This window comes from Triturus cristatus, chromosome 4_1 (genome assembly GCF_964204655.1).
Source record: "Triturus cristatus chromosome 4_1, aTriCri1.1, whole genome shotgun sequence".
NCBI classification, from domain to species: Eukaryota; Metazoa; Chordata; class Amphibia; order Caudata; family Salamandridae; genus Triturus; species Triturus cristatus.
Window position 1 is genome coordinate 786,928,151 of NC_140585.1, and position 12,973 is coordinate 786,941,123.

The 12,973-nt window shown below is 41.0% G+C and overlaps 1 protein-coding gene across 2 annotated transcripts in view; it reads right to left on the reverse strand.

The window, feature by feature from the left end:
* SCAF11 (SR-related CTD associated factor 11) overlaps nt 1–12,973 on the reverse strand; it is a 968,921-nt gene that overhangs the window by 85,540 nt on the left and 870,408 nt on the right. The gene's annotated exons all lie outside the window — the stretch shown is intronic.

A 12,973-nucleotide genomic window follows, 5' to 3' on the forward strand; every position in this document is an offset into this window, starting at 1 on the left:
GGTACTGCTGACGAAAACTTTCCGGATGCAGTCTGACCCTGGGGGTAATTCTAAGGTAAGGAATCTATCACTAACGTCTCTTTTTCAGATACTGCAGGTTGTAAATTCCACAGGTTATCAGCATGAAAGCATTTTGCCTTCTCGCCAATATGGAGGCTGCCGCTGAAGGGCAGGCTGAAATCAGCATAAGCAGGGAGAGCCGGAGGGCAAGAAATGCTCTAGATGCCAGTTGGGCAGGCTCCAAAATTTCCTTAATATAACCCAAATATATAGAAAGATATATCACCGGCATAGCGGAGGATTAAAAAGTGATCCAAAATCCACAAGCGCTTTGTCTGCAGATCAAAGCGGACAACATGTGCCGCAACACCAACGGGACGTGAATCCCACGTACAACTAACGGCTTGGTCGGTCAAATTCAAAACGCTATCTAAAACACGTGCATGCACCGATCACAATCACACAATGTGTGACTGGAAAAGGAAAAAGTTACGTGATTACACAAGTCGTGACCATGTTGGAGCAGGAGGATCTAACTCAGAAACAAAGTAGTGAAGGGAAACAGCACACACTAAAGCATCCACTCGATCATTATGCATATATATAAGCATGAATCAACCCCTTAAAATAATCAGGTTTGTCCATTGTAGCACAAACAGATAGTATACATCGATTTCTGTGTAATATACATAATACGTGGAATGCCCAACAACAAAAAATATTCATCCCTTTATCCAATCCAACATAATGCACTAGCATAAAATGCAGGTATACTCCTCGTCTCATCCCTTCCCCATGTCCTGGGATATGTATGTCTTGAATCATAGCTGTATATGATAATGTTCGTACACCACATTACAGAGCAGCAGAAAAAATAGAAAAACAATTGGTAACATAAGTACAACTCAGTCAGAACAGACTTCTGACTGAACCTTAAGTCATTACTTATATCTTATTTGTGACCAGATTTCATCAAGTTCATTGAGGCCATTAGTAGCTGTTTTAATTTTCTCAATCATCTTGGCCTCTAATTTGGAGATCACTGATTAAACGGAGCCACCTCAAGGGTTATGCTGGACAACACAGAGAACCGACCAACTCAGGTCAAGTTTTTGTAATGCTCCACTAGTGGGGCGTCCTGTGTTTGACATTTAATATGCAATCTATGTTGCATAAGACATGCCTTCACAGGTTGTGTGATCGGACCGATATATACTTTATCGCATTGGCATTTCATGTAGTAGATACCATACATGGTATTGCAGTTAGAAAACCTAATTTGGTTATGTACTATACCATTCAATGTTACACACATAGTATCTTTGGTGAATTTGCACAATGAACCATTATGACACGAAGTGACCACTGACAGGTGGCAGTCCTAACATCTGAGGAAACCCTTTATTTTTTTTCAATGGGTCTACAGGGTTGTACTAGGTGCGGATGCAGATTTCTTCCCTTTTTAAATGAAAACATTGTTTTGGGGATATTTAATGAAGTCAAGGTTTTTCAATGTATTAACATTAGATTTTTTATTTTGTTAGCTTTAGGGTTGGATGTCAGTGCACATGTGAGGGTTTGTGTTACTTTTCTTCTTGGGGACAAGCAGAGTCTTGCGCTTGGTAAACCAGGCTCTTTTTAAAGATGTTCTCACTGGGGCTCATACTATCAGTACGTTTTTTTAGACAAGATGTTGACATTTTTTAAGTAATCTTCCTTATTGGTGCAGATCCGGAGAAACTGACCATAAGGAAGATTCTCTTCAAGAGTTCTAGGATGTCCGCTGTAATCCGCTGGATCTTTAAGGAAATCAGTCCTTAGTGTATATCCAACTCTCATCGAGCGTTGGCTAGGTAATTTCTTTAATTTTACCCCCTAGATATTTCTTCGGATCTTCAGTAATTTGCCGGTAATGTGTTAGATTATTTAGTTGCCGCAGAATCTCTATCTTATTTTTCGCTATCAAGCACCACTATACCACCGCCTTTGTCTGTAGGTTTGACTATGATTGAGTCATTAGTGGCAAGATGATATAATGCCTCCCTTTCTGTTTTGGTACAATTTTTTAAAAATAAAATTCCTTGGTGTTTAGGTCGTCTCTCTCAGAATGGTATTTTCTAATGCCAAAAGTTGTGTCAGCATGATGGAGGGGAAGGACAGAATCTAGATTTGTTTTTAAGAACACTAATATTCTCTTCAATCATGAGCTCACTGCCAGCAAAATAAACTTTAAGCCTTATTTTACCAAGAAATTGCAGCATCTGTTTTAGTGGAGATGGGGGTTTGTACAGTTAAAGAATAGAAAAACCTTTTTTGAGTACAGAAATCTCACTGTCTGAGAGGAGATGCCCAGATGGATTATAAACGGGAGCACCTGGCAATACAGTTATTAGTACTATTATGTAACGTAGATATTTGAGCCTCCTGGTCCAAAACTCTATGAATCTTGTGGTGTCCCTCGCCCTCCCCAGCCTTTCCTGCCACCTCTGTTGAAAAAAGGGTGAGCGCCTGGATAGGGGTGGTGGAATGGAAAACATCAGCAGTGAGATGCTTTAATCAACATGGAAAGGTGTTTACCACCGTCGGTAAGAAAGAGGCACGGGTGCTGAGAACCAGTGTATGTGGGATGAATCAGTTGGTGCAGGGCCTGAAGTCATGGTCTGGCTCCAGGCACCACAAGCAAACCAGGTGGGGGTCTGTCGCAGATATTTACCTGCGATAGGCTTCAAAGGGTTTATAACCCACAGGTTTCTTAGCGGACATCCCTAAGCCACATTAGGAACAAAACAGCTTAAAAGGGCTGACAACGTAAACATTAAGCAGAAAACAACAGAGGTACCTTTTCTAGACCTACGCTGATTCCCGGAAAGAAAGAAGCTGGGGGCAAAGCGTTTATAGGCACCACGCACATCACATCCAATGCCGAGCAGTTTGGTGCCACCAACCTGTATGCCACCAACCTGTATGCAGAGGTACTAAAGATTTTCCGGATCCAGTCTGATGCCTGGGGAATATTCTTAGGTAAGGAATCTAAGGCTAGCAGTCTCTATCAGATATTACCCATTATACATCCCAAGTCCAACAACAACCGAAACTCTAGACATCTTCCTGAGACGTTATGGATACAAAGAGTCTTCCTCTCGGGGTTCATGAGAGGCTGCCATCTCACTTCACAAATCTTTCCAGCTCACAGTTACCACATCATCACTTAACTTGGGAAAATACAAAATCATATTGGATCTGCTTAAGAGACAAGCATGGTCTCTTGCAAGTCTCAACACACATGCATGCTGTTGACAATATTCTAGAGGGCCCTTATCGAAATTCTTAATGACTCACCAGCAAGGAAGATGATAAAAGGTGGAGACCCAAACTGAGTGACTGACCCAATGCCAGATACAAAGGGGGTTCCGCCACACCCCACACAACAGATACCCTTTTGAATTATACAGTATCCCTAGTACTAAGCAATTGGGTGAGAGGGAACACACTGATGACTCAGACCCTACAACGCTCATTCTCCTGAGGTGAGTATTACTTTATCCTGGCAATAGGTGCTGCAGGAGTAGTGGGAACACGCATCCTTCTGAAACGTCTATCTGAACATTCATCCTAAGTATGTAGGCAGGTAATATGCAGTGGTCTTTTTTTCAACTAGACGTTAATTGTAAAAAACAATATGTGGCTTATGACCCCTCACCTTTCAGCGGTATTCAAAGAGACTCTGCACAATGGTTTCTTATCAGACAACGTGAGTGGGATCACAATTTCAGTTATATTTAAGCCTGAGAAACCACGACCGAATGCTCCTTATACTGACCCCCATCACTTAATAAAATAGAGACTAAATTAATGGCTAAAATTTTGGCCAGTAGGTAAGTCAAAAATATAATCCACATAGAACAAAATGAGTTTATGCCAAGTCAGAGCAAACACCACTGCCTTAGACGTCTACATATTGCTTTGGTGAGGGAGGATTAACTTTAGGATCCTGGTACCCTGGTTTATTTTGAAGAGGCTAGTGATTCTTTAAGCTGGATTTTCCTAATTAAGGTCTTTGAAGAAAATTAACTTCCGCCCCAACCCTAGCTCTTTTCACGTAGATTGGAATCCTCTAAGTAAGTCCATTGCTCCAGGCCAGGTTCAATGGAGTAGTTTTCTAATCCTTCCCATTGAGTGCGGTACAAGACAAGTATGCCCACTATCCCCTTTTATTTCTGCTGATCATCAAATCACTAGAATAAATTAGACGCAATGAGCTGGTACGGGGGTTAAATTAGAGAGGAGACTACGAAACAAGGGTATTATACGCACACAATATGCTCCCATACATTAAAGATTCCAAACACACCATGCAGAGATGAGTGCAAATTTTACAGGTATATACAGAAGCTTAAAGACAAAGATGGGCAGAAGCCCACTCAAATATTTGGGCATACTAATCTCAAAAAGCACAACTCTGCTGGAACTTGAATGGAGCCCCACTGCAAATGAGACACAAACTTCAAGCAAGCTCCCACTGTCAATAATGAGAAGGGGATGGCTTTTCAAGTTGATCGTGTTACCCCGATTTCTATAAGTAATGCAGAGATCTGTAAACTTCTTTGTGTGGCTGCAATCTGCATTAAGTATTTACTTAAGGGTGTGTAGGCTCCTGAGGGTGTGATTTTTAAAGTGTACCCAGCTACTGCATGATGAGCCCCATGGGGTTGCAGACATACAATTGTACTACAGGGCATACAATTAATCACTATTAATGATTAGTTGATTGCAGATAGAAACAACCCAACCAGTAGGTTAGAAATTGATCTCCTGGACAGGTTTGAGCTCCTAATACTGCTATATGGCGCAGCAGTCCCACATACTCTACCCTGCGGTCACCAGATTCCCAACAGACTACTGCAAAGCGCAATAAAATGGACACAATGGGCAATAAATGAATGAGGAATATCATCCCGACTTTGCTTAATACAGTTCAAGTACTTTCACTAAGGTTACTATAATCCCGAAAGACAACAAAATGGGAGCAAGCCACAGCTGCTTATAATGCAGAATGCCCGTGGGCTCCTTCCACCACACGATATGGTACTGCACCATAACTAAAGATTACTGGTTGCAAATAGATCACACACTTGAGAAAGTAGTGGGATGATCGGTAATGCCAAAACTAGTGCTCCAGAGAATAATAATGGACAGTTGGGCGGGACATCGATGAGCACACTCACTAGTGACAATGTGATTCCTGATAGCAAAGACACATGGCTCAGTATTGCGACGGGAGAAATCTTCTTCCAATGATTCAATGGCTTAGAGGGATGGGATTGCTGTGTCAATATAAAACTCAGCAAAATAAAACCAGCATGTATGGTAAGGCATCATTAGTGAGGTAAATAGTGCAGAAAAGATCATGTAAACCAAACTCTTTGTACTGCACCGCTGTTTCTAGAAGGTAGTCATGTGGATAACATCAGAAAGCAGTATCATTTCAATGGCTTAGAGGGATGGAACTGCTGTGTCAGTGTGGAAGAATGTGTATACAACCGGAGTATGATCAAAGAAACAAATACATCTGGTAGGTGAGCCATTAATGGGTAGGAGGGTGAGATGCACATGAATATATGAAAGATGTGAATGCTGAAGAATTGTAGATGCATGTAACATGCACCTTTTCAAACATTGGCTCGGTCAGTCATATGCTTGAATCAGAATACCAACCAGTTTAGTACAGTTTTGCATATGCAAATGTACATATACCATACACACACGTATATGCAAATAAATATATGCAAAAAATCAGAGCAGCAAGCTCTATCCATAAATAGCCAGATATGATATACCTATCTGCTCAGACATCACGTCGTTTCGGAATATCATACGGGAGGATAGACATGCAAAGGCAATTGTGTGTTAAGGAGAGAGGGCTTCCTCTGCAATAGTATATTGGCTTTGGATATAACCCAGCAGGTTTAAGATAGCTGTCAGGAGCAGCACTGCTATGCAGACACCGCTGGCTCAGTGCACTTCCTTCCATCCAGAAATCTAAAGCAAGATACAAGAAGCCCCATTTGATTATGAATCTCTTTTGCAAAAACTACTGAATTAGCCACGACAAAGTATAAAATCAGATGCTGCAAGATTGCTGGAAGTGCTGCAAGGCATCTGCAGCCCTTATGCCGATTTAGAGGAAGTGATTGTTACACCCCGCACCCTTACCCCAAAATCAAGGAGGCTATCAGCCAGACTGTAGGACTTTTGATGCACAGATACAGCAGGTGACAGATGTACTGCCAGTAACAATACATGGCACCATATTGGAGAGGAGGCAATCTATCAAGATCACATGAATGAATAAATGAAGGTGCTGATTTTGAAAGCACAAACAGTTGCCCCAAAGTGCATGTTGGCGCTAGCCAAATAATTCACAACACTTTAAGAGCACACAATTACACTGCAGTGAACAACCAAGTTTTCAGGAGCTTCCTAAAATGATTCTCCGAATTGATGGAATAAATAGCAAGAGGGAGTTCATTCCAAGCTTTATCTGCTAGATAGGGGAGTGACCTTCCTCCCCTTCTTTGCCATTGAAACTTTGGAATTTTAAATAATAAGGCCCTACTTGATCTCAAGAGTCTGCTGTTGATGCCAGCAAAGAACACTGACTTGCTACAAACACCAGTCACACCATCCCTTATAACTCCTTCATGTCACTGTAGGTTTGAGAATTTCAGGATTATTGGAGGTATGCCCTTTCTGCGGACTTATGCGTTCATGCCCTAGTGAGCTAGGGTCTCAAGTATTCAGTGAGAGCCCTTTGACCACTTAATCACACAAAATGGCGCACTAACAAACTTGTCTGCTTCAAGCAGATATCCTCTCCACGATACAGACAAGGGTTCTAGGACCAGTTTCCATTGAATTATTTTCTGCTACTTTGCCTCATCAAAACAAAAGTCAAGAGAATGGAAGCCTATCTTAGAGTTCAGCTAAATGAATATCTGAAAAAACAATCATTTTGCATAGTATCAAAGCACAAAATCCTTCAACTGCTAAAGTGAGGGGAGTTCACGACATCCCTGGTCCTGCTGTATGCTTATTTTCACATCTCTGTCCATTCCAAGCATACAAAATATCAACATTTGAATGCGGCCACCTGCCATTATCAGTTCAAGATTCTCATTTGGTCTAAAATCCACCCCAAAAATCTTCACCAAATGCATGGAACCGATGGCAGATTATCTCACGCAACATTGTTGCAAAGTATTCCCCACAGTTAGACGATTGTTTGATAAAAAGAGATTCATGTCAGGCCACCAAACATCCTCAAAAGCTTAAGGCTGTTCAACAAATGTGGCCTTTCCCTCTGCAAAGAAAAATGTTTGCTTGTTTGTCATATATGCTTATAATTCTTTGGAGCATTCCTAGATACAGACAAAGTAAAGACTTTTCCCTCGGAAGACTGGATCTTAATACAGCACAGTTAAGTTTGACTCAGGCGTTCTGTATGGGGTGGTTTCCCAAGCCATAATAGAGTTGTGGCACCTCCTGCCAGTGCGGGAGAGGCATCATAAGGTTTCTGGATCCAGTCTGGCACCTTGAGGAATTCAAGAAGTGAGGAACCTGCAGTAAATAGAGTAGCCTCTGGAAAGAGCATTACCAGTAGTAAGTAATTTGCTCTTGACGGCTTTTCCTCTAGTGAGACGTCCACCAATCTCATGACAACAGTGCTCTTTGGAACCGATCCACAAGACCGAAATAAAATGTATTTAATGGAAGGTCGCATGTCTTCTGACACTAACATTAGTGAAGTGAGTCTTTAAAAGCCCATTGGTTCCCATCGTAATGAACCAGCAATATTAAACGCTTATTTCTAAACACCCAACAAATGCAGCTGAGAGAACACTGCACACTTAACACACCAGCTTGTGTCTTAAGATCTATGCTGACAACACTAAAGTAGTCTGCAAATCTGATCAGCTTTTGGTCGCTCTGGGCAGCCTCAAAAGTGGGAGACTGTATAGAAGCAAGGAATTACCTCTTGGGTGGCAGCACCCATAATCTTCTGTCATTTGAACATAAACTGTCCTGTTGAAGGTCCTGCAAATGCACATATGCAACAAAGAGTATCTCAACTTTGACAGCTCTTTTCTTTATGTTGCATATAGCTGATTTATAAAGGTCTGCGACCTTGAGAAATCAAGAGTATTCAAAATGGGGTAACCTGTAGGACCACTGGACCCGGGTAAACAATGGTACAAGAAAAATGGTCACAGTGGCTAGCTGCTTATAGTATCTTGTTCATAGAACTGAATTCAAAATCCCTTAAATCATTTGAAACGTCACAGCACAGAAGGGTGATTTACTGTTATTTAATATTGCGTCACAGAAAAAGAATCAATCTAAACATATGAATATGAACTTTGGTATGCATTAGTGCTCAGAGAAAGTGGGAGGGGAGTGAGTGCTCGGGGGAAATTGAGTTATTGTGCGAAGGAATGGAAAGGCAATGTGGTTGAAGTACATCAAAATAATTTAGAACCAGTCCGATCTTCAACTAGACGAAATAATATACAAAGTAAACATAACCATCTGGGCACAGATAAACATGTGTCTGTTGCCCATGCTTGATACAGATATAGATATGTTGTCAACGTTTCGACCCCTATTATAAAGGTTGCTTCATCCTTATTGTGGGGTCTTCATCAGGACTCAAGGAAAGAGTGTAAGGGGGGGAAGGAGCACCTAAAAACAAATGGTCTAAAATTAGGTGACGTTGATAAAGATAAAGAAACACTATTGTGATGAAAAATTAATTGATCTGTTGTAATTACCATTAAGAACAGCGCAAAAAAATCAGGCTGTATTTTTTAACTTGGGTCCGTAATGGAGATTGGCCTGTGTACACCTGCTTTTGGCCTGAAACTTACTTTTGGTACCCTGTAGGTTACTAATCAACCGTTACCAAGCTACAAGGTGTACTTCCGGCACCCCTCTCTTGAAAAACTGGAATTCTTTTTGCAAGTGAGCATTAATTTACAATCCTTATATGATCGCATCTATGGGCCATTGGGTGACCCTTTTCCCTGACTCTTTCTTCGTCTCTGATTCTCTGTTTAGGAGCCAATTGGGCCCATACTTCAAAAATACAGCCTGATTTTTCGCGCTGTTCTTAATGGTAATTACAACAGATCAATTAATTTTTTGCCACAATAGTGGTTCTTTATCAATGTCACCTAATTTTGGACCATTTGTTTTTAGGTGCTCCTTCCCCCCTTATACTCTTTCCTTGAGTCCTGCATTAACACCGCATTATATTTCAGTATCTGAGGATAATTCCATTTGAGAACTTCCTAGCCAACCATTTTGGAAATCCTCAGAAAATATTTAAATGGCAAAGAGGGTATATTAAAGTGGGAATTGTAAACGTAGATTCATGTGGTAGTTGCCAGATGTTGGAAGATAATTTTGAATTCATATAAAGTAAAAGATTTTCAATGCATATAAAGTTGAACATTTTCATGCTGGAGCATATATAATTTAGAGGGCATAACAGTTTTAGTTCTACCCACTCTCGGAAATGCTTTCTACAACCACCAGACAATTTGGGTGTATGCCTGCCGGTTCAGTATGCCCCCGTTACACTAAGGACATACTGAGTGAGTACAGATTGAAGGCCATTAAAAAACCACAAAAAAAGCTAGAATCTCTGACGGAGTAAACTCCGAAAAAACTATAAGATTAAAGAGAAGGTGACTGTTTCAATTCTGTAGAGACAAGATTCTATTTCAATACTGGTCTTACTCCCGGCAAGAGATTTAGCAGTATTTTGAATTCTGTTGTGGCTGGTTAACAGTGCCTTGCTAGAACTTGCTTCTGCACCTTCTCCTGTATTTCCAACTGCTGGAGGTGCAGCAGGTATAAGCAGTGTAAGCGTGTTACTCACAAGAGGAATACTGAGATTAACCTGTTAAAAGAATGGCACATTACTTTTTGGGTATTTAATTAAACCTTTGGGAATAGTCAAATTGAAAGTGATTTTAAATGCATCATTAATAAATTGTTCTGGAGCATAACCAAGATTGATCAACTGTTTGTTAGAGCTCTTGTCTGAATAATGGGAGCCTTGGCAATAGTCTGGCCTACATGAAAGAGTGACCACCTTAGCAAGAAAAGGCACTTTGTTAAAAGAAATCTGGTAAATGGATGTTAAATAGAGAAGACCGAAAGCAGGCTAAAATGTCTAGCTGATTGATGATATGTAAAATAGATTTCAATGTCAGAAGTCTCAAGGAACAACTGTGCACAGGTTCTAATGGAGAACACCTCAAGAATGTGAGCACAAAATTAAAGCTACGCAGAGGCATTACAAATGGCGAAGGGGGAAACAAGTGCATCAACCCTTTCAGAAATTACATTACTATAGGAGATTTGAAAAGTGATGGCTAATCGGGTAAACAAAGAAAGGCCAATAGTGCTGAAAACCCACAACTGTGCACACAGCGAAGTTTTTCTGGGAAAAAGATGATGAAAAACGCACTGAACATGGATGGAAGATATAAATGCCTGGGGAGCCAGTTACATGGTGTAAAGTTTGCACAATTTGATTTGGGTGGAAACCACTGTAAGCTGCAGTTACTTCCTGTGTGACTGCAGGATTGGTATATGAAAGTACATATTAGACAGGTCGAGGGACACTATCCAGTCATACTCGAGATAAGTGAGCATTTTGAGCTTCTTGTGGACCAAAGCGTTCAGAATTTGATGGTTCAGAATAGGCCCATACCTCTGAGAGAAAACAATTCTGAGTAGTTGCATCCGTGCCTTACCTTGGCTGCTGCTACTTTTACTACACCTTTGATAACCAGGAAAAGAACCTCTTATTGCAAACAGTGTCTAATTCTCAGAGATGGCCGAGAGGGTGAAAGGATGCAGGGGCTTTGGTTGGGAGTTCTGAAAGAGAACCACATGGCCGTTTGTAGGACCCAGCCAACCCTAGCAACATAATGCCATTGTCTGAAGTGGAAGGATCCTATTCCTTCCATAGGCCACATGTGTTACTTCAAGGGTTGACTAAATTGGTTTAGCTGGGGGTGCCTGGGAGGAGATACACAGACTGCTGCTGATCCTTGTGGCCATTTGAACCACCACGCCCTCAGTATAGCTGACATCACTGGTGAGTTGTACAGACGGATATCTCCGAAACAGCATGCCCTCTGAATATACCAGGAGTTTGGGCTACTGTTGATGGAAGTCATGTTGGAGAGGCCAGTAACAAACCCCCAGCGATGGCCAATCCTTATTTAAAGCACGAGAGCAGAGTCGGCCTTAATACCAAATGACGAAAGTCAAAGCAGAAATTAATTAAAGAAGCACTGATCTTTTATAAAAAGCTGGTAGAGTGTATCCTGGCAGATGGCGACTAAGGAGACCACAGATCGGCGAACGAAGTGACTGTGTCCAGGCAAAAGTAGATTATCTGCTTAGCCATATCTTGTCCCTCATGCAACCTGCGCAAAATGATTATAGAAATAAGGGAGTTAAGGAACAACTAGTTGAGCCACCTCTCACTAAGCATATGGATATTGTGCCAAAATGAAAGTTGCACTAGTTAAATGACTTCGGTTTGTTTTTGGCTCCCTAGCTGGTGGAGAAGTAGGAAAATAATTAGGATTTAATTTACAAGACAAAGGTGCTCGTACCACAGGACTCTCATAAGACAGATGAGCTGTCAAGAATGTCAGATCCCGAGGAGAGAGGCAACCTGGTTGATGCTGGCTTGTTCCAAGCCACTAAAAGAGGGTCCATCAGGGTTTCATTAAAAGTCAGCAAAGATTCAGTGGTAGAGCCAGCCAGGACAACCTCTCTTAGTTCCAGTTGTGTGTGGTGAGTTCAAGAGATCAGATCCTTTCTGAGACATCGAGAGCACCAGAGAGAAAGATGCAAACTGGGGAAGAGGGGAATCGGATTCCTGCTACAACATAGAGGATACTTAACAGTTGTGGCACAGGGTGTTGCGATTTAAGGCATTAAATACTTATATTAAGTTGATTAGCGTTGATTAGCTGTTCCAACAATATCATGCTTGAGTTTTAAGACAGCTATTTGTGTGATGAACTTGCTAAAAGAAAAACTATAAGAAGGTGAAAATGTAAAGATTCTTGAGGTGGCCATGGATATAGGACACACCAGTTAGGCAAAGATCTTGGGTTTGGTGGTGTAGGGAGTGATGGTAAGGAGCCTGGAGATGTTGCAGACATGCAGGTTGAGTTCCTTTCTTGAACAAGGGCATGGTCATGGTTTACTGAACATGAGCTTGAATGTTCCTGTTGTGGACTGTAGATTGTTGTAAAGGGAAGAAAGGCACACTGTAACATCTTCATTAATATCATTTAAAAGAGCCTTGACTGCTATCTATTCAGTCAGTAGGCAAATAAGCATCAGTCTATAGACACTGCTTTAAACACCTGGTGGCATAACTGTACATTATATAAAGGTAAATGTGTTCACAACTGGGTAAAGAAGCCTAACAAGAACTGCTACTTCAGGTGTGCAGATTGCAGAGAATTATGATGCATAAAATTGAATCCTGGAAATATGGAATAATTCAACCTCAGACTGAATAAATTGCACCCTGGATTTAAGCATTAACACCACATTATATTTCAGCACCTGGAGATAATTCAGTTTGAAAAGTGCCTCTTATAGATATATGTGCATGATGAAAGGATAACTTCTATGTGCCAACTTAAATAACTTCATAGCAAAGCATTTTGGAAATTATCTGACACTTTATAAGAGATGTGGAGCGTCTATTTAAGTGGAACAAGTACACAGTAGGTTTATGGGGTAGTGATTAGATGTTGGAGAATGATTTTAAAAACATGTAACACAAAACATTCCCATGCTGGAGCATGTTTATTAAGAGGGGTAAACAGTTTGTTATACCCACTCTTGGAAATGAAGTGAGCTCTCTACA